This window comes from Camelus ferus, chromosome 5 (genome assembly GCF_009834535.1).
Source record: "Camelus ferus isolate YT-003-E chromosome 5, BCGSAC_Cfer_1.0, whole genome shotgun sequence".
Classification (NCBI taxonomy): domain Eukaryota; kingdom Metazoa; phylum Chordata; class Mammalia; order Artiodactyla; family Camelidae; genus Camelus; species Camelus ferus.
In genome coordinates this window covers 39,530,870-39,556,446 of record NC_045700.1, presented here as the reverse complement: position 1 = coordinate 39,556,446, position 25,577 = coordinate 39,530,870, and the positions used below count along the sequence as shown (strand labels likewise).

The 25,577-nt window shown below is 37.2% G+C and overlaps 1 long non-coding RNA gene across 2 annotated transcripts; it reads right to left on the bottom strand.

Moving 5' to 3' along the window:
- Window positions 1–346: 346 nt before the first annotated feature.
- LOC116663642 lies at window positions 347–24,909 on the bottom strand. Of its 2 annotated transcripts, none has more exons than XR_004319894.1 (3): window positions 21,153–21,399; window positions 1,107–1,249; window positions 347–478 (listed from the first exon to the last, which is right to left on the bottom strand). It is a non-coding gene; the product is annotated as an uncharacterized LOC116663642 (long non-coding RNA). The 2 variants fall into 2 exon arrangements; XR_004319895.1 differs by lacking the exon at window positions 347–478 and adding an exon at window positions 24,712–24,909 and having other exon boundaries at window positions 876–1,249; window positions 21,153–21,215.
- Window positions 24,910–25,577: the final 668 nt, after the last annotated feature.

Here is a 25,577-nt window from a genome sequence, read left to right as displayed (position 1 = left end):
AGGAGGAAGGAATGGATGAAGGAATAGAGCTGATTCAAATGGATAATTATGAAACTATTTGGCCTGGTATGTGTCAAACCATTCCAGGTTGCATCATGTATGTGGCTCAATCAAAATAAGAATTATCTTGGTCACAGTATAGGTTTTCTGAGTTTCATTCTGAGGATATTCCAAAGTTATGCTACCTGGCAAAAGGCTGGGCTTTCCACAAGCATCCGTTTCTGGTATATAATGATGGAGAAGGAGGAGGCATAGGAGGAGAAGACACAGAAGGCCAAAAAGGAATAAATGGGAGGAAAAAGGAGAATTAGGTCAAAATGGATTTCAATTTGAATCTACCTTTTTGCTCCTGACTAGATCTGACATCCCTGAGGCATCCTGTTGTTAAGGCTGATTTTGGATACTCAGGTATCATCTGTAAATTTTTTTCGGCATGATACTGAGATAATAAAAATAAGAGTCTTCGATTTTGCAGGTGCTGCAAATACAAAATAAGATCTGTGAAAGATTTGCAGAATTGGATAGTTGCTACTCATTGAATATATCTTATTTTCAACATCATGAAAGATACATTATTTATCATCTCTTTTGTCATGAAGCCATGCTGGGTGCTTTATATAACAAACTACAAAATAATAGTTATGTTTTTCATAAGTCAAAGACCTGAAGGTGCACCACAAAGCAAGAAACTGACCAAACAGACAAACTAAATTAATAAAACTACTTGGACAAGACACAATATATTTATACAATACACATACGAGGATTAACGCATTTGGTCAGCCGGTAAAGGAACTATCTATACCTTTGGGGCACAGACCTATTCCCTTTCCTTCTAAATGCACAGCTCGACTGTTTTCCAGCCTCCCTGGTGACAAGAGGTGGCCATGTGTCTGAATTCAGGACAATGGATGGAGGACAGAGAGATTAGTAACATCTCTCTATTGCCAATTGAACTTTATGTGAATGAGAAAAAAAGAATCTTGAATTAATTCACAGAGGTTTTGTGGTTTACTTGTTACATCAGTTATTTTGTTACATCCATAACCAACACCCTCAGCACCCCAGCCCACCCTACCGCTGTGTCAGTCCTCCAGCACTCTTACCTTGATTCTTCCCTTCAGGTCCTTTATATGGACTTGACTCTTCAGATGCAGCAGCTAAAATCTCTTTCCATTGCCATCTAGGTGCCTGTCCCACATCAGTTGAGGACTCTTTCCCCTGGTCAATCAGTGTCTACTGCAGTTGGCTAGGATGGATACAAGGGGTGAGGGTGATGTTTTTCATTTCAATCATATCATCCAAATGACTTATTTCGATTTCTTCCCATGAAAAATGATAGAGATTTAGGGTTTATGTACAATGATAGGTACATAAAAGTCTTTTCAAACTTTCCTAGGCATAAGCCCAGTAAGGGAATTAAGTCATCATTCACTACTCAGATTGCATCAACTTGTTTCTTGCTAAGCCACTGATGGCTTCCTGATTTATTTATTTAGGGAGTGAGAAGAGCACAATACAGATAATAGCACAAAAGCTTTTTGGAGAGGGGAAAGTATAGAGAGTGCTCAGTGGTGCTATGAGAAGTTATTAAGCCAGATACGACAAATAATCTGGCTGTGGGTAGATAGCCCCCAATCACAATTGCCTATAGCAGAGATCACTAAATGATCCCTGAGCTCTCATACTTTCTATCCTCATGGTACTGAAATAGCTTGAAATCATCAACACACCACACCCACTTCAATTTACTTAAGTCGGTACAAATTTGCCGAACTTGCTATATACCATCAGTATATCCTTTTTGAAGGCTGCCATATTCTATTCTAACTTCACAAAAGAGACATACAAATTCTACAGCTCTGCACTTTTTCATAATTTTCCTAGCAGACCTCTTTCTGAAAACTTGATGTCTCCCCATTATTATTCTTATGTTAGTTGTATCTTTAAAACACAGAAAAGTTTCATGTAATTGTATCATCAGCCATCTACAAGACTGCCCACTGCAGCCATATTAAAAAATGGAAGTGGTCCCTTCTTCACCCTTGAAAAAGTAAATCAATTCAATGCGATCAGGAACCACTGAAATACCCTTGTAAATCAGAACTTTTTGAATCTCTGTGAAAAGAAATACTCAGCTTCAACCTTATCAACCTTATCAATGTTACCAGCAAACCCAGATGGAAAAGAAAGACGTTAATAGGGGATTGTGATTATTATGGAAAAGCCCCTCTATACATTTCATGTGTAGAAGTGGACAGTGCAGCCTCAAAAGCAGTTGTTTGAATTAGCCAGCCTCTCTTCCTCAAAGTCTGAGACACATAAACAATGTTCCTTCATTATGGAATTTTGCCATATTTCTTCCTTGATTACAGTCATCTTTCTTTTAAGTTGTTTTTAGAAATGAAAACATTTCAAGCCCTACGTGAGGACCACCTTGTCTTTTTAAAAGCAAACAAGTGAATTTGACATCCTTTTCCTGCATGTCACCTCTTGAATTTGAAAAGACCATAGGAAACCTAAATTTTAAGGTTGTAGCATTAATTACAAAGACATTTTTGAAAACTATTTTGTTTTGCCTTCTAGCTTGGAGAATTTATTCCTTAGTTGATTAAAACTAGAGGAATCATGGGGAATGTTTTTCCTTTGCCACATGATTGTTTCTTCCTTTCTCCACCTCCATCCTGGCAGATGATAGAATTTTGAATGGTTGTTTCAGATGTTGCTTTCTGGGACTAACTCAACAAATTGTGGAAAGAAAATAAACTGCATTTCAGGTATTAATTTGATACCTGCAGGCTGGCCAGTGCCCAAGGACTCCTGTGGTCCATGAAATTCAGTATGGGGTTTAGACCACTGGGGATAATTTAGCAGAGTCTCAGCTTCTCAAAACCCCTGGTGAAGCTGGACCCGTTGACTCTCACAAGGCTCGTGGTGACTTTCATGTCTCTACAGCCCTTTATGTCAGTGCAGCTCCTAGTGAGAGCGTGTGGATAAATTGTTAGGGTTGTTGAATAAAAAGGTGATTGGCTTCTGATTTTTGATAGTTTCCCATTGATTCCAAACCAGCTTCCAAGATGTTGAGCTACCTGTTAGGTTTGCTCTTGTTACTTTTTTAAGTATTATTTTATTTGTAGATACACAGAGCATGGGATTGAAAGTCAACCTACTGTGATTCAAATAGCTCAGCCATTTTACTACCTGTATTGCTGTGGACAATTTATTTACCTAAGCTTCAAGTTTTTCAGATATCAGAGGGAGGTGCAAATTGCTACCTCCTTCATAAGGTTGTGCAATTTTAAGGAGATTTTCCATGAAAGCATTTAGCATGTTATAGATCACTGCCTCTCAAACCTGAGTGTGTACACACTTCTCCTGGGGATCCTGTTAAAATGAAGAGTCTGATTTAGTTGGTCTGAGATGGGACTTGTATTTCTAACAAGTTCCCTGGTGAGGCCAATATTGCTATTCCATGAACCACAATTTGGTATGCAGTTTCTAGAGAATCTAAAAGTTATTTTTATCAATATTATTTTAGTATCATGTTATTAATTTCTGCCTTTCCTAATAAATGCAATCACAAGTTAAAAAACAGGGACTAGGCCCCCATGCCAGCTGTTTTATCCCCTTACCCACACTGTTCTCCGTGCTGTATGCTGATAAATATTTGCTGAACTAATTAAATGCAAAGTCCTCTCCTTTGGCTTGTAACACTCATTTTTTTCACTTACCCGTTTTTTAGTAGCTTACCTACTAATAATAGGTTAAATTAGTATGTTATCTCCCCTACCTTTTCTTTAGCTTTAGCTGAGTTATTTTCCAACTCCATCCTCCAATTTCAGTTGATATGTTATTTCTCAGAATTCTCATAGCCCCATAGACTGACCTCTGCCACACACGTATCAAACTATGCACCTGTCTACATCCCTATCTAGATTTTCTGGTGCTTACAAGTTAAAATATGCACTATTCATATTTCCAACCTCATCACTTAACACAGCCCTGGCACTTGGTAGGCACTCTATGAAATTCTGTGGAATAGAGCAACAGAGGAATTAATAATTGTGAAGAGGTCATTAAAAAAGAGTAGCTTGCTAATATTTGGGAATCTGAACTGAAGAGATAGTGGGTTTTTTGTCTTTTATTACCTGAAAAGTATTTTTTTTTTAAATAAACGGGGTTGAGAATGAGAGTCTTGTCCATTTCCATCCAAGATGTGGCCCAAAATCTGGATTAGAACTAGAAAACCAAGTCTTTTCCAAATTTCCTGGAAGGTGACCGTGGGCAAGTCCCAGTTCTCCATGAGCCTCAGCCTTGGCAGGAAGTCTCTAGACAGGCCATAAAGGACAACTCTTCTCAGAGCCTCTGGGGCTGCATGTCCAGTAGAGACAGAGCTAAGGCAGAAACTTCTTGGTTATTCTCCTAGACATAGTTCTTAGAGGCTGTGGGGAAACAGATTTTGGGTGGATTTGGTGGCAGCTACAGTCTTCCCATCAGCTCTTTCCCAAAAACCTAAGGTAGACTTAGAGATTGACTAATTGGGAAACTCTGATTTATTAGTTTGTAGAAATCTTGTCCTGAAACACAGTAAACCAGGAAAGAATTTGAACTATACCTTCTGAAATTTTCTATAAACTCTGATCTTCAAAGATGTAATTCAAATTGTTTAGCTGATTTATCAATGTCATAAATTTTCTCAGGGCTCTGGTTCCCAATCCTAGCCGCACATTTTAGAATCACCTGGAGGACACTCTCTCAGAAAGTGCTGATGCTGGATGAACACACCTGAATCACGTACTACTGGAGCCCAAGCATCTTTGTGTTTTAAAAGCTGCTTAGGCGATTCATATGTGCAGCCAGAGCTGAGATTTTAGTAATTACTTGGATTACAGAGTTGCCTATATATTTGATAATGTAGCTGAATGGACAGTAGGTAAAAGGACCCCTATTTAAATTTTTTCAATGTAAGTATTGCTTTGCACATGGTAGATCTTCAATAGATACTGGTTGAATAAATGTTAAAATTTTATGCCACTGCTGTTTAAACCACTCAACTGGAGGAAAGAAAAATACAGGGGAACAGTTTCTTTTAGTTTCTTGTTTCAAAGGAAACATGGTTCTCGTTGCTAAGGAAACAGTCATCTGTTCATGTTCTTCATTCCATCTTTGGGTCACGCCCAGTGCTGATCATGTCAAGACTTCAAGAGAAAAGTATTTTTAAAATCATTTTATAACCAAGTTTTCCTGGCTCAAAAAAACTATGGCCACATTTTGCTATATACCCAATGGCCAGGATTGTCTTTCCACGAGCAGAGAATTATTTTCAAGATGTCTAACAGCAACAAGAAAAAAATTGTTGTATTGCAGGATGAATGACAGTTGTGTCGAGTCTTCTCTCAAATATTTAAAACCTCCATCTCTTGCATTTCAAGGCCCAGATTATAATATATTACTAGGGCTATAGTAGGATGTGGCAAGTGAGGTATCTAGCACACAAAATTTAAAGGGGCACTCCTAAAATAGAAGTGAGTACCTCCTTAAATCTTGCACCCTGGGTGGTTCATTCACCTCACCCTTTGTCTGGGTTCTGATAGCACTTCTAAAGTAGAAATGTGTTCCCACATATTTTAAAAAGGAAAAAGAAGTAGTTTCTCTACTTTAAACTTTACAAACAGAAGGCAGTTATCCAGTTCAGAATGGAGTCAAACCTCCAAGGTTAATATCTTTGTTCTTCTGAAAATTACAGTGGGACTTATAATGGCAGTGTATCGTCAGAGCCTCAACTGACATCGCACAGTTAAAATGGGTGCCCATCTGCAACTTCCTTCCCAACAGCCTTGTCCCCTCTTCTTTGCTGACGGAGTCCCAACTTTGTTCATGTCCACCTGCCTCCCATGTGACTCATGGATAATTCTGATTAGTCTGAGCCAATCAGGTTTTTCATTCCCTTTGTCTAAGGTTAGTTAGAAATGGGTAAGTGACTCATTTCTACACAATGTGACAAGAGAGGAGATCCTTTGGGAAAGTTTTTTTCTTGTTTTTTGCTCTTAACTAGATATGCAGAGGAGAAAACAGTCCCACTTCTTCCACAAATCAAAAGTCAGATATTTAATCAGTTTTTATTCAATTCACTAGCTAGTGTTAAATGCACATTTTCTATGTCCAAATACAAGGTCTGTTACAGTTGGGGAACCCAAAATATCATGGAAGCAAAAACCTTATTTGCCTTAACTACAGCTATACAGTTGAACATTGACCAACAGGGGTTTAAACTGCACAGGTCCACTCAAAGGTAGATTTTTTCTGTAGTTAATATTACAGTACTACACCATCTGAAGTTGGCTGAAGGCTGGTTGAATCTATGGTTGCTGAACCCGAGATATGGAGGAACCATAGAAACAGAGGGCAGACTATAAATTATATGCACATTTTCAACTACACAGAGAGCCAGTGCTTCTAATGCCCTGCAATGGTCAAGGGTCAACTGTAGTTCTGTGTAGTTCTGTGTAGTGCTTATTAACACAGTGCCTGGCATATGTTAGACTCAGTAAATACTCTAGATAAAGGGATGGATGGATGGATGGATGGATGGACGGAAGATGAATGCATGGAAAGATAATCCCTTTAAATACGGCCTTGAATACAAAACTAATTTATTTGGAAACTAATTTGAAAACAAGTAGGTCATAAGCCCTGTAGCATAAATGAAGTGCAATAGGAATCTGGAGAATAGAGTTACCAGTGAGGCTCACAGGTTAAGGATGGAGAATGTGATTTAAGAAGAGAAACTCCAGAGGTTATAATGGGAAAAAATGAAGCTTTGTGACAAAGTAGAAAAAGAAAGTAAAGGAAAACAATAGTCAACTATGAATTTTAAGGCAGTAGGTTCCACACCTTCCTCCAATAGCAAGGATGTGGAGGAAAGTAAGGGAGGGAAAATGTTAGCAGGTAAGGAGCCTCCAACCATTGCTTCAGTTGGAACTATTGCTCTAGCATCTTTATTAGTTTATTCTAGCAGATTTGAAAAAGACATGGAATAGCTTTGGGGGAGAAACATCTAAAAACTGCTTTTCTAGGGATAAAGGATATAGAAAACCTGTGGTGTCACTGATAGATTTTAATACACTAGATGAAAGAGAAAGAACCAGTATGGGGCTAGGGAGTAGGGAAAGTTGAATTTACCTGATCAGATGAATTTGAGGTGTTGGTGTAACGTCTGTTGAAGATATCATAGAGCCAAAAAGAACTAGGCATTTAGAGCCTAGGTGAGAGGACAGGGCTGGGGTGTAGATGTGGGCATCACCTACATGGACATGAGGTCCTGCAAGGAATTAATAAAGCAACTAGGGAACACAGATTAACCATAGACCTGCGATCAAAGCATAGCAAGAGGAAATAATTCAAAGCATCAATTAATATTTATACTGAAAGCAAAATAAGCAGTCATGAGACATAAAGAAGATCAGGAACCAACAGTGGCGCAGATGCGTTATACCAATGAACGAGAGCCACCATTGACATATGTCTTAGAAAACTGGAAGAAAATGGAGCTGAAAATAGACCCTAGATTTGGCAATGGAGAGATAGTTAATAGTACTTAAGGCAGCAAAAAATATCTTTTCAACCGTGTATAGAACTGGACAAAAGCCTGCACAAATGTTCTGTATCACTATGAGAGCTGGAAAATATGCGTAAGTGTGATCTATTTTGCAAAAGTCCCAGAGCACAACTTGACATTAGTGGGAGCTGATATGCCAAAAATGAATTACTAATGTAGACTAAAATAAGCCACCATAAAATCTCTAAAGCTATCTTATTGCATTTAACAATTCTTTTCCAAGAATTGGACGGCTTTCATGATTTCCTGCACAAGTGAAATCTGGATCACTTCTTAAGGGAAACCCACCTACTCAGTTTAATTTTAACGTGCTCTAGTCCTTTACCAGAAAAGAGGAAGATGAATTGCTTGGGAACCAGTAGCTCAAAGTGGGAAAAGGAGTTAGAGACCATAAAGAAAGGGCCATAAACTTTAAGAGGAGAAAGATACTCTAATTGATTTTAGTGTCAAAGTTCTTGCCAAACAAAATCTTATTTGGAAGGCGAGATAAATGATTCTGAGAGAAGCAGGGCTGCTTTGACTGAGGGAGGATTGGGAGAAGCCTGCTGGCTAGTCCATGTTCTCTAATCTTCATGAAAATGTTCTTTGGACTCCTGGATCACATCTGAAAACAATGTACTGAACCCCTTTATTTCCAAATAAAATCAGAGGCCCAGACACATGTAAGAACTTACTCAAAAAATAAACAATCTGATTAAAAAAATTAATAGACATTTTTCTAAAGAACACAGGTGACCAATAGGCACATGAAAAAGTGTGCTCAAAATCACTAATCATCAGGGAAATGCACATCAAAACCACAATGAGATATCACCTCACACCTGTCAGAATGGCTATTATCAAAATACAAAAAATAACAAGTGTTGGCAAGGATGTGGCAAAAAAGCAACCTGCGTTCACTGTTGGTGAGAATGTAAATTGCTGCAGCCATTATGGAAAACAGTATGGAGGCTTCTCAAAAAATTAAAAAATAGAACTACGTATGATACAACAATTCCACTTCTGAGTATTTACACAAAGAAAACAAAAACACTAATTTGAAAAGATACATGCACCATTCTGTTTCTTGCATTATTTACAATAGCCAAGACATGGAAGCAACCTAAGTGTCCCTCAGTAAATGAAAGATGAATGAATAAAGAAGATGTGGTGTGTATGTGTGTATAGTGTGTGTGTACACATATACATATATATATATGTATACACGCACACACATAATGGAATATTACTCAGCCATTAAAAAGAACAAAATCTTGCCTTTGTGTCAGCGTGGATGGGCCTAGAAAGTATTTCACTGAGTGAAATAAGACAGAGAAAGACAAATGCTGTATGATTTCATTTATATGTGGAATCTAAAAAAAAAAAACAAATGAATAAGTAAAACAAAACAGAAACACTCATAGATACAGAAAACAAATAGGTGGTTGCCAGAGAGGAGAGGGCTAAAGGTGGTGGATAAAATAGGCGAAGGGAATTAATGGGCACAAACTTCTAGTTATACAATAAATAAGTCATTAGGAAATACAAAATAGGGAATGTAATCAATAATATTGTAATAACTTTAAATGGTGTCTGGTAGACTTACCGTGGTGATCACCTTGTAATATATATAAATGTTGAACCACTGTGTTATAACCTGAAACTAATATAACATTGTATGTCAATTATATTTCAGTTAAAAAAATAGTTAAAATGAGAACAGTGGAAAAAAGAATTTACTGAGGGTGACCCAGCCAGCTTATGGCTCAAACACAATCAGAACCCAATTATACTTACTTTTTACACATTGTTTTTAAGTTGCAAACATGTTGGGGGCATTCACCTCAGAGTACGGAACCAACATGGGTGGGATTTCTCCTTCATCTTTGGATGCCTTCAGAAAAGCTGCCCAAAACAACTATTTCTTTTTCTAGATCTCCTATCTCCCATTAATTGGTTTATTTGGAAATAAATAAGAATTGACTTTACAGAAATGGAATAGTGGACTAATTGTTTTCACCTTCCATTTTGTACTTTCTTTTAACTGACTGTAAACAATTACATACCAAAGTCAGTAGAGCTTGCTCTCTCAGAGATTCTCTGCCTTAAAGTGCATTTAATGTACAAAAATGGAAAGAGAGTGGTAGGAAAATGACATCTTGTCCCCATTTGTACATTAACAAGAAAATCAGATATACTTGTAATTTAACCTTAATAAATCAAAACTCTTTTGGAAAGATTTGATGGTCTGACTCCAACATCAAATTCATTCTGTCCTGTCTCCACAGCTGTTAGCAGCTTTTGGGGTCTATGCAGCAGAAAACATTCAAAGGCTAATTCTGTGTCTACAGAGCACAGACATAACTCCTATTTTGACAGGCAGATTTTATAGTGGTTTATTTTGGTCTACTTTAGTATTTCATTTTTTGGCATTAAAGCCTTAACTAATGCCAAATCTGTTCCTCTCCTCCTTTATGCTCTGTGTTTTCTTTAAAAACAGGAAACTGATTGCTCTAAAAATTATTTGCTTTGTATGATAATAGCTAAGCAGTGTCTGGCAACCAACTGTGTTAGAATATTACACTGAGGAGGAACTGCAATGAGCCATTTCCAACAAAAGTGAAGAGAATTTCCAAATGTGAGTTTCTGTCTCTGTTTTGTTGCTGTTTCCAACTGGCTGCCAAAGAACCAGTAACATTTTCTCCTCTCAGCTCTCCTATTAAAGTGCTGGGCATATAGTAGGCAATTTAAAAAATGCTTCTTGAAAGATAAGCATAGTCCAGGAGATGATACCCAAGTTAGGATCCAGTATTCCATACAGGAGCTCAGAATGCCCCTACAGCATTTCCCAGGGACTATAGGCAAAAGGGACAGAGTTTCCTTATACAGTCTGTTGCATCTACAAAACATGGAAATAATTTGCAGTCAGGTCAAATGCCTTTGGAGAATGTGATTCATTGCACTGCTTATGACCTATACCGAATTTGAGTTTAGAGATCTTCATCTCAGTATGAAACTAGGTAGATTTATGGGTCTGTCCACACTGCAAAGTCCTTTGACGTCATCTCAATAGGAAGTGTACTTGGTAGAAGGAATAGTAAGGCAATACCTATCTCTACATTACACAAAATTAATTAGTCAAGTAAGGGAAGTAACAGTTTATTTCTGCAAATAAATTTTCAAATTATTTATTTGGTCATTTTAAGAAAAAAATGGTTTAAGTGATTTTGCATACAGAAATAACCAATTTCTAACAGAAAAAAAATGAAATGAAGCTACACTTAAAGACCTACTCTTTGCTTTTCCAATAGCAATCTTTCTATAGCATAATTTCACTTTTCCAATATCAAGATTTCATAGCATGATATAATTATATATAACTATGTATATGTATATATACATATGCACATACACAAACACAGGCATACATATTCTCCCAACATAAAAATAGAGATAGAAGTGTAAATAGATATGATTATTTAAATAATCTACATTAATAAAGGGGAAAACAGGATAAATAAAATCTGTAATCTTTGCCCACATGATTAATTACATGTCTAGTAATAAATATGTAAACCAAACATTAAACATATTCTAAGCAATCTTAGGTACTCAAACTCGACAAAAGGTAAAAGAATAATGTAATAGAAAAGGAAGTGTTTAAGAAAAAGAAATTTAAAAAAAAGAAAAAGAAAGCCTTTAGTATTAATATTTATACTACATTTCTGGTACTATGAAGTTATTTTTTATCCTGAAGACACCTCTGCATTTGTGATGGTGGGCTGGGATGTAATTAAAAGAAAACTGTTTTATGTCAGGACATACTTTAAGGAGCCAATTTGGTCATGTGCAGGTAGCCACATTCTTTGGACACTGTCTGAAAGAAAGCGACAGAGCCATCAGGGAGCTCTTCCAAACAAACTGGCAGAGATTTTTAAGTTAAATGAGGACGAGAGAGAAGAGGGGCTCCCTGAAAGGAGAAAGCAGGCCTAGCAACGTGGTGCTCTGGTAAGGACTTGAGGAAGACAGCCCCAAGAGGACTTCTTGTAGCAATGATGGATTAGGAATTTTAGAAAAATAATGTCTGATAGTTAGATTACATTGTTTCTAACTCTGTGCAGTATTTTCCCCGCATTATCCCCAAACCAATAGAAAATATCTGTAAGACATGGATGCACTCTGTGAGTGGCAACTTGGAAAATAAAGGAGAAAGAGGTGTAACTATGTTTGGAGTGAACTGTTGAGGAAAGAGGGAAGGCACAGGGAAGGGTAAAGGGACACAACTTACAATCACTCACACGTTTGTCTGTTCAGTGGTGTAACTTGCTCTATGCCAGTGAGCTGTGAGCTCCATTAAAACAGGGGCCATTTCTGTCCTATGCGCTGATACATCCTAAAACCCAGGATCCAACACAGTGCCTAGTCCTTACTAAGTCCTCAGTTGAGTTTGTTGAGTGTCAAAGGAATAAAAATTGGTCAAGGAACATGAGTCCAAATTGATAAAAGTCAAGCAACCATAGTACCTCTCCTCTCCAGAGATACTGGAGAGGGCACTGAACTTGCAGTCATAAAAAATGAAGAGACTGGGAAATTTAAATTCATTTTAGCATATTAAAGAAATCATTAACTCTTCTGTTCACCCTCAACTGGATGTACTGCAGTACAGTTCTGACACTAACCACCTGGCCTTAGCATCAGACTTCACAAGTTAAGGTTCAGTTCTCCACAGGACTGCCCCAACCTCAGACATCGGCTTCACTTTCGGGGGCCCCAGACAACATAGGCCATCTGCATTTCTGACTGACTAGCTTAAAAAACTGGTGTTTTCAGCAACCCCCTAAGGTTTAATAAATTATTAGAACAGCTCACAGAATTCAAGACAGTGCTACAGTTAAGATTATAGTGTTATTATAGAGGATACAGATCTGCAGGACAAGCCAAAAGAAGAGTCACGTCGACAACAAGGTTGTGAAGTCTTCCTGGTAACCAGTCCCCTTGATGAAGTTATCTGGGGGCTCACCATGCATGCATCATCTCATCAGCACAACATGTACTCCCACCACTCACACATTCCCATGAGGTGCAAATAAATTCATCAAAACCTTAAGAGATCCAATGAAAACATTTATTATTTTTTAAAATTTCAACTTATTCATTATTGGTTCTGTTCCTTTTATCCCTAAATTCTCACTCAGCAAAAAGCTGGTGCCAGAAATACCTGGATAAATTGGAATTTTAATGTATTAACATCATGGTGATACTCTCTGCCAAGGGTTGGGTTCCAAATCTGGTAAGTTGTATCATCAGTGGCGCAGTACCATTAATGATTAGTAACAGGTATAAAATTAGCTCTGTCACCAGCTCTCTGAGTCCCTTGAGCTTTTGGAATCAAGAATACGGCCATCTAAAAAACCACAGATACACATAGCTCTGTTACAAAAGAATCCAAGCACAGCAAAGAGCTTCCATAATTAAGGCAAAGAGTTTAGGTTAAATAATTTTAGTAAAAGCAAAAAATTCTCCTTCAAAAAGAATTTAAGTTAAATCATTTTAGTAAAAACAAAAAATTTAGTAAAAACAAAAATTCTCTGTCTATAGCATCTGATCAGGATTCAGAAAGTCTTACCTTGTACCAGTCTACCCCTTTGGAAGCTCAGTGATTTCATAAAGACACAACAGAGCTCTCATCATCAATGAATTCATTCATGTACTAGTTGAGCACCTACTGTATGTATATTAAGCACTATACTAGGTTCTGAAGACACAGAAGTCAACAGAACAAGAGTTTTCCTCTCCTGGAGCTTTATTCTAATGGTGGGCTGGGGGAGGCAGAAAATAAAATGCAAAAACATTACTAACCAAGAAAAAGTACTGACTGTGAAGAGCAGTTGGAGGAAATAACTAGAGGAGACACAGTAACTGGAGAAAGCACTTTAGAAGTATAACCAGGGAAAGTCTCTCTGAGGAGGTGACATGTGAAGTGAGACTCAAAGGAAAAAGAGGTCAAAAGTCATTCCAGGCAGAAGTAAGAGCTCCAGCCTGGAGGAGGCGGGAACTCAATGGACGCTCAGTGAGAGAAATGGTGAGCGGTGGGATAGAGGCTGGGGCAGGATGAGGTGGCAGAGCAGTCCGGTCTTGTTGGCCATGGCAGTAAACTGGGATTTTACTCTGGGTACGATGGGAACTCACGGGAAGATTTTTTTAAATGTCCTAGTAATGTGATCTTATTTCCTTTTTTGAGAATTATTCTAGCTTCACTGCACAGAATAATGGAAAAAGGAGGAGGAAAGAATGAAAGTAGGGAGATCAGTTAGGAATCAGCTTTACCATATAAAAACATTCTAAAGATCTGCAAACTGAAATAGATGCTCTTCACATACAAGACTTTGAGAGCAGAATGAATTGTCTAATTTTATAGAAGTAAAATGAAATATCAGCATCAGAGAGAGGACAGCAAATCTAAGAACTTACTTCATTGAGATACTTGGAGAAAGAAAAATTTCCCGATAGTGGCTCCGTTCTCCACAGCTGCCTGAGGCAGTGAAGTGGTATGCCTGTTACAGCAGAGGGGGCATAGAGATTTTCAGTTTTGCGCCCGCATTTTCTTGTACCATTTAGGCATAGGGGAAACACAAAAACAAACAAAAACCACGGGGTTCAGGAATTTACACTTAAAATATATATTGTATTCTGTGATTTAGTGCATATAATTATTATATGAGGAAAATATCACGTTGCTATACTTTGTGCAACTAGTAAAGGTTTGCAGTACCATTAAATGTGATTTTGAAGCTCTGTGATTCCGAGTTTTCTCAGTAGAAGCATGTCAGATTTTATGAAGGAAGGAATGGAGTTGCAGGATTTCATATGCAGAAATTTGCTTTACAAGCAACCCTGTAGTGGGCACTTACTCTCGGAGGATATATGTAGTTCCAGATATACGTGCTTAACCTATAGTTTCCCTCTTCTTTCTAAACATTTCACTACATACACAGTAAATCCTTGTAAGTTCAGACTACTTGAAGTTTAGTCCTATCTGAATTAATAAAAAGTTATGATTACAAGTCATATTGAGAAAAATGACATTGTGTTTATTTATAACTGGTTAGCTATAATCACAATTCTTTACTAGAATCTGCTGTGGGAAAAATAGTAACATTTCAAAAGAACTTTCTCTAGATTTAGAACATTCATTATCTTTCCCTTTGTAGCATATAAATGACTAAGGATAGACATTTTAAAAGATTATTACTCATTCAAGAAAAATCTAATTTAATGTAGATGGTAAGATAGTTTGCTTATTTCCAGGAAATTTCTCCACAGAATGGTATTATACTTCTATTTTCTTAATGCCTTAAACCTCTGATTATTCATTCTCATTCTCTCTCTCACTCTCTCTTTCTGTGTGTGTCTGTGTGTGTGTTCATTTCTTCACCTCTCTCCTCCCGGCCCACCTCTCCTTTTTATCCTGTTGACTATTTACAGACATCCAGAAGAACAAAATTGGTTCTTTAATTAAAAGGGGAAAAACAATTTTTAAAAGCTGCCATTGTGGGAAAATGTTTTCAGAAATGAAGCATCAGGGGCTTTGACTGTGGCCTCTGTGCTGTTTTTCCGACTGTTTTGGTATTTTAGTGACCGTAAAGAAATGACCCTTAAAGTTGCCGTGTCAGGCTGGTAATAAAGTGACATCTTGGGAAAACCAAACTCTTTCTTTCCCTGCACTTTTTTTTCCTCCTGTAATTAGACTTGCCATCATTGGGGACCGTCTTTGTTATTACCAGCATCCCTCTCACCTCTGCTCAGGGACAGCAATAGCTAAGTGAAGGCATCCCCTTAGGTACCGGGTGGAGGGTTTGGACACAAACCGCATTCACAATGGCTGCATTTTTCCTTTGTTAACCTCAGTATCTTCAGGAATTCTTGGTTTTATTTGCAGCAGCCCTGCTTGGCATCCTTCTCCCTTGTGCTTCTTCACACTGTTCTATTATTTGTTATGAAAAAACATTAAAAAAAAAAAAAAAGATAGCTGCTCCTCTGGCCTTTCAAATTCCCAGCCTGCACAATACTTTTCTGGAATTGGTCACCAGCCAGGACCATCACTAAGGAGAAACATGTGGTTGCCACTTGTGTCGAGTGCTCGTTCCACTGACTCTGGTAGTTTCAACTGAATGCACTGATGTCACTCTTCCAAGTGAGTGAACCCCACGGGTATTGTAGAGAGGACTAGGATTGCTTTGTATCAAGCCAGAGTCCCCACATTTTCTCTTCAAACCATCAGCAGACTCACCTTCTGCTGCTGTGCCTGCCCCAGCCAGGGCAGATGTAACTAATTAGCACACTCTTTATGTTTGTTTTCTTCAAGGGTCGGTCTGTTCCCTGTGTCTTTTGCTGGGTTTGGCTCAAATACTATCAAATAAGGAAAGTCATCTATGCTGTTTCTTCTCCGAGAGAAATTTAAAGACGAGATTTAAATACCTGTATTTCAGAGCCCCAGGCTCTTGTTAAGTTGCCAACTACTAGCTAAGCATTCTCCAAAAATACATTCATCAGTCCTAATTTATCATTAAAAATTTTATTGAGCAACTATTATATGGATGGGATCTGTTTAAGGCAAAGAAAATATAATCCTTGTCTTTATGGAAATTATAATTTGGTGGAGGGGCAGAGGCAGTCTCTTCCCATATATATATATTTTTTATATTCATATATGTATTTATGGATAGACCTATAATCAAAGATGATTTCATATAGGGATAAGTGCAGGGGAAGAAATAGTTATTGAGTGTGACAGGCAGGGAAAGACTGATCATCCAGAAGATGCCATTTAAGCTGAATCTGAATAAGGAAAAGAAGCGGGTTATCTGACAAGCTAGAGGAAGACCTTATGACAAAAGGATCAGCAAGCACTGAGGCCCAGTGGCGGGACTGAATTTAAGTTGCTTAAGGGACAGAAAACCAGAATGGCAGGTATTTAGGGATATATACGGAGTGTTCATATGCTTTTTTGAAGTTTATAATTAATACTTCCTCTATGCAGGACAGAGGGATATCAGTGGAGACAATCTTTCCAATGAAGTGGAAATAAATTGTTTAGAACAGTTCTGACACATTAAACTACTTCATCAATATTTGCTGGGATAGACTTTTGAAGTCCAGTTTTCAACTGTTTCAGCAAACATTGCTAAGTATTAATAGTAGGAATATCACTTTCGACATGTTTACGTATGGTTTAATACCCACAGCAACACTAAAATGGAGTGGCTGTTATCACCACTTTAAAAGATGTAGAAATTGCAGATTGGGGAGTTTTTTAAAAACTTGCTAAGGGTCACAGAGAAAAAGTAGACCTGCAATTGAAACTTCGGTCTGACTCTTCACCAACTCCATTCTTTGGGACTAGCCTACTGTGAGTCTGGCTCTGAGTTAGAAGGTGAACAACAAAGGTGCCAAATACAGAGTTGCTGTCCTCAATGAACAATCCCGTTGACATTTCAAGGTGCATATTAGAGTCCCTATTTAACAGAAGGAAAAACTCAAGTTCAGAGAGAAAAAATTACTTACCTGAGGCTTGTAGCTGGGATTTGAACCCAATATTGTTTACTTCTGCTGCCTCTTTCCCCATGTAAGTCTCTGATGCTGCCAAAGTAAAGAACCACTGGGATGGGGGAAAGGTCACTCTCATTGCATCAGACAATGATAAGATACTTTTCAGCAAGATGATTCCATCAATTACTGTTCTTTGGTTGGACGCATCAGAAATGGACTCTCAAGTTTCAGTTAAAAAAAGAGGAAGGGAGGTTACTGGAACTCTACTGAGACAGCTCACAACATTGAATGAGTTGTTGGGACACAAAGTTCTAGGAAGACAGAAACGGGGTGAAGACCTCAGCTGTGGACCTGCACCTTCTCTCTGGGTGCCCCCTTCTGGTGACTCAGCTGATTCTCCCCTACTTCTGTTTGTTTCTGTTTAAATTGAGCTTCTCCAGAAAGAGACTCAGATTGGGCCGTCAAGGTTAGATTCTCATCCTGTAATCCCAAGGTGCAGGGGCAGCTACCTGATGAAGGAGGTGTAATTTTCATATTGACGAAAAAAAAATAAAAGGGTCCCAGGAACCCTGTTCCTGGGCATATATCCAGAAGGAACCCTAATTCAAAATGACACCTGCACCACAATGTTCATAGCAGCACATTTACAATAGCCAAGACATGGAAACAGCCTAAATGTCCATCAACAGATAACTGGATAAAGAAGATGTGGTATATTTATACAATGGAATACTACTCAGCCATAAAAACCGACAACATAACGCCATTTGCAGCAACATGGATGCTCCTGGAGAATGTCATTCTAAGTGAAGTAAGCCAGAAAGAGAAAGAAAAATACCATATGAGATCACTCATATGTGGAATCTAAAAAAACAAACAAACAAAGCATAAATACAAAACAGAAATAGACTCATAGACATACAATACAAACTTGTGGTTGCCAAGAGGGTGGAGGGTGGGAAGGGATAGATTGGGATTTCAAAATTGTAGAATAGATAAACAAGATTATGCTGTATAGCACAGGGAGGTATGCACAGGATCTTATGGTAGCTCACAGAGAAAAAAATGTGACAATGAATATATATATGTTCATGTATAACTGAAAAATTGTGCTCTACACTGGCATTTGACACAACATTGTAAAATGATTATAAATCAATAAAAAAAAGTTAAAAAAATAAAATAATAAAATAACATAAAAGGGTCCTGCACAGATCATTTCTAATCTCACATTTTACAGATAAAGAAACTGAGGTTCAAGGAATGGAAGTGGGTTTTTTTTTGTTTTTTTTTTTTTGTTTTTTTTTTTTTGCCCAATGTTACCTAATTCTTGATCTGAAGAAGTTGCAATTAAGAAAAATGTCCTATGTTCTTAGAATGTCAGGTCTCTCCTTTCTACCTTAATCACACCTCTTACGGGTCTTTACACTTCCTCATTAAAACTGTACATTATCAATGCTGAGCCAGTTAGAGCTTAGTGTAACTAAAATGTTGCTGGATAGATCCGTAGTATAGACCTTATTTTAAGTTATGTACGCAAGGCCCTATTCCTGATAAAAGACACCCTACTGAAAAGAGGAGAGGCATTTGCTAGTCAAAGGGATGAATCCCCAAATTCTCAAGCTTGGACATCAATACACAGCTCAACCTTTCCTACTGAGCACTTTAGGATACTTTTTTCAGAGACATTTTATAAAACCTATGTCTGGCCTTCTATATGAGCGCTAGCTTAAGAAATTATGCTGGCTTTCTCATATTTACCTGGAATTTCACCTAACAGAGATAATTGATCTTTCTCTATTTAATAAGCTACTGAGTAATGAGCATGGATATTCTCAAGCAAATTTTCAAACCTCCATCATACAGCACCTATCTGCCAATATAAAAGAGACTCAACTCAACATACAAGTCAGTTTATTAACATTAAGACTGTGTCCAAAATATGATTTTTTCCCAGTAAAAACTGAAACATGCTGTGACTACAGTAACCTTCCCAGGTAAACCCCAAATTGTCCTTTGCCCCATCTAAGTAGGTCACATTTGTGCCAAACTCCCTGCGGTTGTAAGTCACTGTGTTTGAGCTTATTTTTACCATTTCCACTAGCTAATAGAAAAATTCAAAACTTCAGTTCAAAGTGCTTGGAAGATTCTGTAGAGAGTTCGGAACCTTACAAGCCCTGAACTTGAACCCATTTCTTTAACATCCACAGTGGATGTTGCTACCCTCTGGAAATTAATCTCACAATCAGACTACAAGAAAGATCGAAGATAAAGAGTGATGAAGTTAGAGCAGAGACATGAAGAAGATATTTCCTTAGGGTTTAAAAAGAAAAATATATTCAGAACATCAATCTCAGTAGCCTAGGCTGACAGATGATGTTTGAAGAAATAATCATCAACAGCAGGGAAATAGTTTCTTTAATTGTGCAATCACTTTTGGAGCTATTTGGAGTTGTCTGGATAAACTCTTTTCAAATACAAATACACATGCACACCCACACACATTTATTGAGAGCAAATACCCATTGCTGTAGTTAATGGAGTGAAATACAGCTGAAGTGGGACTAGGAGAGCAGCAGGGGAGGAATTGTGGAAGCCAAGTTAACTGCTCTGATACAAACTGACTTCATTTTTTTTGTCTTTTCCAGCCAGCCCATGTATTATTGTAGATAGTGTAGGATGGGGATGCTTTCTGTAGTGAATGCACCGTATGGAATAAAGGATCAACAGAATACTACAGATGAGGTTTTCTTTACTTCGTTTGGTTCAGGAGCTTTTGCCCTCTACTCCTTGATGTAGTAATACCTGCAGAATTATGGGACATTATGATTACTTGGTGCTGGCCAAGACACAGTCCTCACCTAGAATTCTGCTTGGGGCTGAGAGATTCCAGTATGAGAGTCACGCCAAAGAATGGGAGGATGTCACAAAACAGCCACCACCATGATGAAGGAGCTAAAGGGACTGATTTATGAGAATGGATTGAAACAACTTAATAGAGTGGCCAAATCATGACCCAACTCCATAGGACTGTCATACACTTTGAAGTTAGAAGGGACTTTTTTAAGCAGAAAATTTCAAGGACATAATAGGTTATGGAAGGGAGAAAAGAAAAGATCTTCCTTTGGCTGGTATGGTGTGTATAGGGCTAAGACCAAGGCAGGTTAGCAAGTCAAGATTTAAGCTTGCTCTCTTCAGAGTGGTACAGTGTCTCCTCAGAAGTGAAAGATACAATTCTAGAATGATGTTAAATTTCAGTGGACAAATGTCGTCTAGAGAACCTTGTGAGGAGGGCTAAATTAGATGTCTTAATAGGTCTTTCTCAACACTAGCGTCTATGATTCCATCTTTTCTTTGAGTTAATTGTTTTTGTTTTTTTCAAATTCATTATGGAAACAAAAGGTCTTTAATTTTATTGCCAACATGTGCCTTCAAAATCCAAAGCATCCCTCTCTGACAGACTCATCAAAATGATTATTTCAGCCACTTAGGAAGTATGGTAATGGTAATTTCTGCATCTTAATAAAGCAGTTCCCATTATTTAAAGGGACCAAAACCTGACGCATAACTTCTTTTCTTGCTAAAATGTGACACCTGTCATTTAATGATGTTAGTTCCACGCAGGTTATTTTATCACTGGAAGCAGTATCCCAGCACATGCAAACCTGCAATACTTCCCCATTCTCTTGCCCTATTTTTGTGATTATTGTATTGTAAGGAACAAAGATTTACTACCTACTGATTAGCAGTAGTAAAATTGATATTTTTTTCTAATTAAACCTATATCAGTATAATTCCAGCAGGGAAAGTGCAGAACAGGACGGGAGCTACACGTAGAGGATTGGCTTCTGAATCACTGGTCTTGGACAGTCTTTCACATTGATTTACTGCATTGTTTTAAGCATGCAACTTAATCTCACTGTGCCTTTGTTTCTTCTGGTGAACAAAGAAGAAAAGCAGCAGCAGCAGCAGTAACAGCCACTGCCATCAGGGAGATAGGACTTACCTCTGCCTCCCTCTGGGATTTCCTCAGGATAAACAAGATCTTTTCATTAAGTGCTTTGAGCTACTGAAACAAAATTAATAATAATAATAATAATAATAATAATAATAATAATAATAATAATAATAATAATAATAATAATAATAAACTTCCCTGCCTTAAAATTTTCCTGGTTTTCATGATATTTCCATGGATATAGTAGACACTCAATAAATGCTAAATTAAATTGAATTACCAATAATTTCCCCAGCAATCATATCAGTTTAGAATACACTTTTTTGATAATTTAACCTTACTGACACAGAATGGTATTCCTGGAACAGAACAATAATTATGATTATTTTTCCTAAAATAAGCATTACATTTGAATGCCAAAATCCTGTGCTATTTAGCAAACAAAAATGTAATAAACACTCATTCTTTTTTTGTTTTTTTTTTGTTTTTTTTTTAGGCTAAAGGCCTTGTGAAAATGAGTAGAGAACAATTACTTAGAGCTCTGGGCTCCACGGTTGGACAGGGAAAGAGCAGAGAGGGGCAAATGGAGGGCAATGGAACTTCTGATTCCAGAAGGTATGTGATGTGATTCAGGTGAAATCACACCTTATATGAAAGAGAGGGTTACACTTCAGCAGAAGAATAAATGCAGCCACGTACAGTCTTCACAAGAAATAGGAACAGAGAGGGTCAGAATGGGAATCAAATGTCAGTTGAAGGAAAACTTTTTGCATGTGGGTAATTCAAATGAACTTCCACAGCAAGGCCCTTTGAAAATCTAACTAACTAAACTGGAGGTCCCTAATCAAGGTTAATAAGCATCTCAGAAACCAGTTGGCTCCTTCCTTAAGAGTGACTTGTAAGCCTTGATACACATGCCAGGTGAATTAGAAATATGCATCTAATCCCAGTGAAAAATTCTTGCCTTCAGCAAATCATTGAGATATATTTGGGGAGGGGAATGGCTTTTACATGTGTGGGTTGTTTTATGTTGGTTTTTTAAAAATATAACCTGAGTATCTGGGGGAACAATTCAAAGTACCTTTTAAAATATTATTGTCTTTCTTGGTAACCTCTTTGTGCCTAACATTAAAAAACTAAGAATTGCTCTAATTTTGAATTTAACTTCCAAGAAAACAGTATCTTACATTTTTTTTAACATTTACTTAAACCCTAATTCTTTTCTTCTTGCTCTGAAATGAATCTCGTGATTTTTCTAAGTAGATGTTTTATTTTTATGATTTTGTTTTTGAACTTGTTTTCAATGTTGTTCTCTTCATTTCAGCATTTTGTGATGTCATGTATTACTGTTGATCTATACAAGTTTGAGTGACCCTCTCAGTAAGGGTTCAACTAAAGGCAAATGAATCATCAGAGCTCTGCCTTGCAGTGGGACACAATAATTTTATTTCACTTATGTTAAAAATGGAAAAGAAAATCAATCGTTCCAAGCAAAGATAACATAACAGCTTCACAAAAGAACAGAACATTGCTTAAGCAGCCTCTTTTTTGTACCCTCTAGCGGACACCACCCTCCGGAACTAGGATATAGGAAGTCAGAGATCCAAATATGTCACTTGCTGATAGAAATAATTTAGGCTTTTCCCCCCCACAACTTGTCATAATATTGGATAACGTGAGCAAAAGGAAATAATTTACATTCTGAAAAACTCGACAAACAAATCCTGTAAATAATATATGCTGAAGAGCAGTGTGTAGCTCTAGCAGGATATTGCTTAGAGAGATTTTGTTTAAAACATTTATTGGAGGCATATATTACAGTATATCATTTACTGGCTGGAAGCCATGCAATATGTGTCTTTACAAAAAAAAATTACCTTGTAATATGAGCCCCTCCAAGGCATAATTATATAATAAAGTTCTTATTGGGAAAACTGGAAGTAGGCCAAGCCTTGTCCAAATATAGTGAATGTCAGAGCCAAATTTATTATCCTTAGCTATTAACAGGAGAAGGCAGGTTTTGTTTACCAAGCCTAATTCTCTCCTAATTACAGCCACTATAAAATAATTACTATCCATGGGATAACAACACAAGACAGAGTGACTAACAGAAGAAACTGCAGGGGTTAGAAAACAGAGTGCAATTCTGTGTCATTTTGAACAGCTTGTGTACTGCCATGAACAAATTAACGGACTTCATTAAGGAATTATGTTTTAAGAGTGGCTTTGCGCTGAAGCAGTAAAGCAATTAATGCATCTTATTTGGTCCTAGATCTGAGTTGTACTGCAGTTTGAGACAGCAACTAAATTTTTTTTTTAATTTTTGATGTATCAGGTTTAATAGGATACAACCACATTACCGGGAGAGATGGTTAATGAATGTAGAGAAAAGACTCTATTTTGGACAAATGATATCCAGCCCCTGCTAACTTGTTCTGTCTTTATGAGCAAATTTCTTACTGTGGCGATTTTAATAATCTACTGAAGACAAATGCCAACTTTTATCTAATTCCATTTCACAACCTACCCTTATGTCCTAAACTCTGTTGGATTACACTTTTGATGAAAGGTGTAGTTTTCAGAAAGGCAAGACTATTCTGTATATCGATTTGAGCCACAAAACTGGGGACTTGCAATATTATTTCAATATTTCATATTTGCTTTCCACACAAATCAAAACGGAATATTATCAGGTTGAAACATGATGCTTCATTAAATTCTCAATGTTTCCCGTTCCCACGTTCCCTAACCTCTTCCATCTCATCACAGCGCCCCAGAGGTGTAAAGAAACCTCACTATAGATCTTTGTACCCTTAAAACGCATGCAACAGATTCCACCACGATTCTTACTACTTTTGCACAATGGCAAGGGTGAAAGGTCAAGTTGTGCCTCTTGCTGGTTCTGTGTCTCTTCTCTCTCTCTACATGCCCACCCCCCAACCCCACCCCTCTCTGTAAAGGGTCACTTCTTACTGCAGTAGGAAAAACGCTCCTGTTTTGGTGACTTGGTGAAAACGTACAAACTCAGCACACTTGGGGAGTCTGTTTTAGATACTCCTTTTAATAGGCCTCCAGATGGCCACATAAAAGCAAAAGGATTATTATAGCAACTCCCAACCGGGCCATTAGAGATAAAGGTAGACCAGAGTTTCCTTTAAAACCTTTTTTTTTTTTTTTTGAGGAATATATGATCTGATCATAAAAAAAAAAAAAATCCTCGATATAAAAGTAGGGGAAGATGTTCTAAATCTAGAAATTCAACTTTGTAGTTTATTTATCTCACACATGCTTATTTATGCAAATAAAGTCACTTGGTTTAAAATGAGAGAACCAGAATGTAATTTTAGTTCTTTCCAACAATGCTGTAGCATGCTTTAGTTTTTCAGGGGTTTTTTTGTTTAATTTTAAAAAAGATTCTTTTTTTTTTCTCTCCTTTTTATTCTCCAGACACTGAATGTTTCTATAGAGAACTAAAGTTAAGAAAGGAATAGGCAATAAAGATATTCAGAAAAAATATTTCATGTGGAAAAGAAAATGTCCTCTCTCAAATATATATATATAAATATATATATATATATACACACACACACACACACATATAACTTACCTCCCCATTGTACAATCAATTAAAGCAGTGACATTGAGTATCTTCTTTCCTTCTCCCCTGTCGGAAGCCACAGTAGCTCTGAGGCTGAAAACAGGACTGTCTGGTGTTACACAGTAGAATTATAACTTTCTCTTTTCTACTTTCTCTTTTTCTATATTTTCCAAAATATTTCAATCAGCATGCTTCATTTTATTTTTAAAAAGTTTTGCTCTGAGGACCTCCGCCCACATGCCCTTCTACTATAAATACACAACTCTTTCCTTCAGGAAGCGAAGTAAACAGGTACTTACTGAAAAACCAGACAAATTTTTCTTCGGCCAACCCCACTAGATAATTACTACAAATCCTCCCAGATTCTAGAGTTAGTGTATTGGTTTGTCCTAGTTTGAATTGTGGCTTTTCACCTTTTCTCTTCTTTCTTGGAAAATTTAGTGAAAAGTTGGAACAGACAGTATTGAGAATTACTAGCCAGTTCCCACTTTAACCTGGAAATTTACTCGCTCGTTTTCATTATTATTATTAAATATTTCAAACACAAAAAGCATAAAGAATAATAAACACACATATTCATTAAGACTTAACAAATGTTAATGCATTATAAAAAGTTTATTTGCTTCAAATTTTTTTCATAATGTTACAGAGAGAATTAAAAAACTCCATATGTACCCTCTAATGTCACCAAGCCCTTTCACTAGCATTTTCCCTCCCTTCCCAATGGTAAAAAGGCCACTATCTTAAAATTGTTTGTAACTTTCACTTCCATGCTTTTACATGTTTACTATATATGTGTGTATTCATAGATAATACATTTTTCTATGGTTTTAAATGCACATAAATGTAAATTTTACTCTGCTACTTGCTTTTCC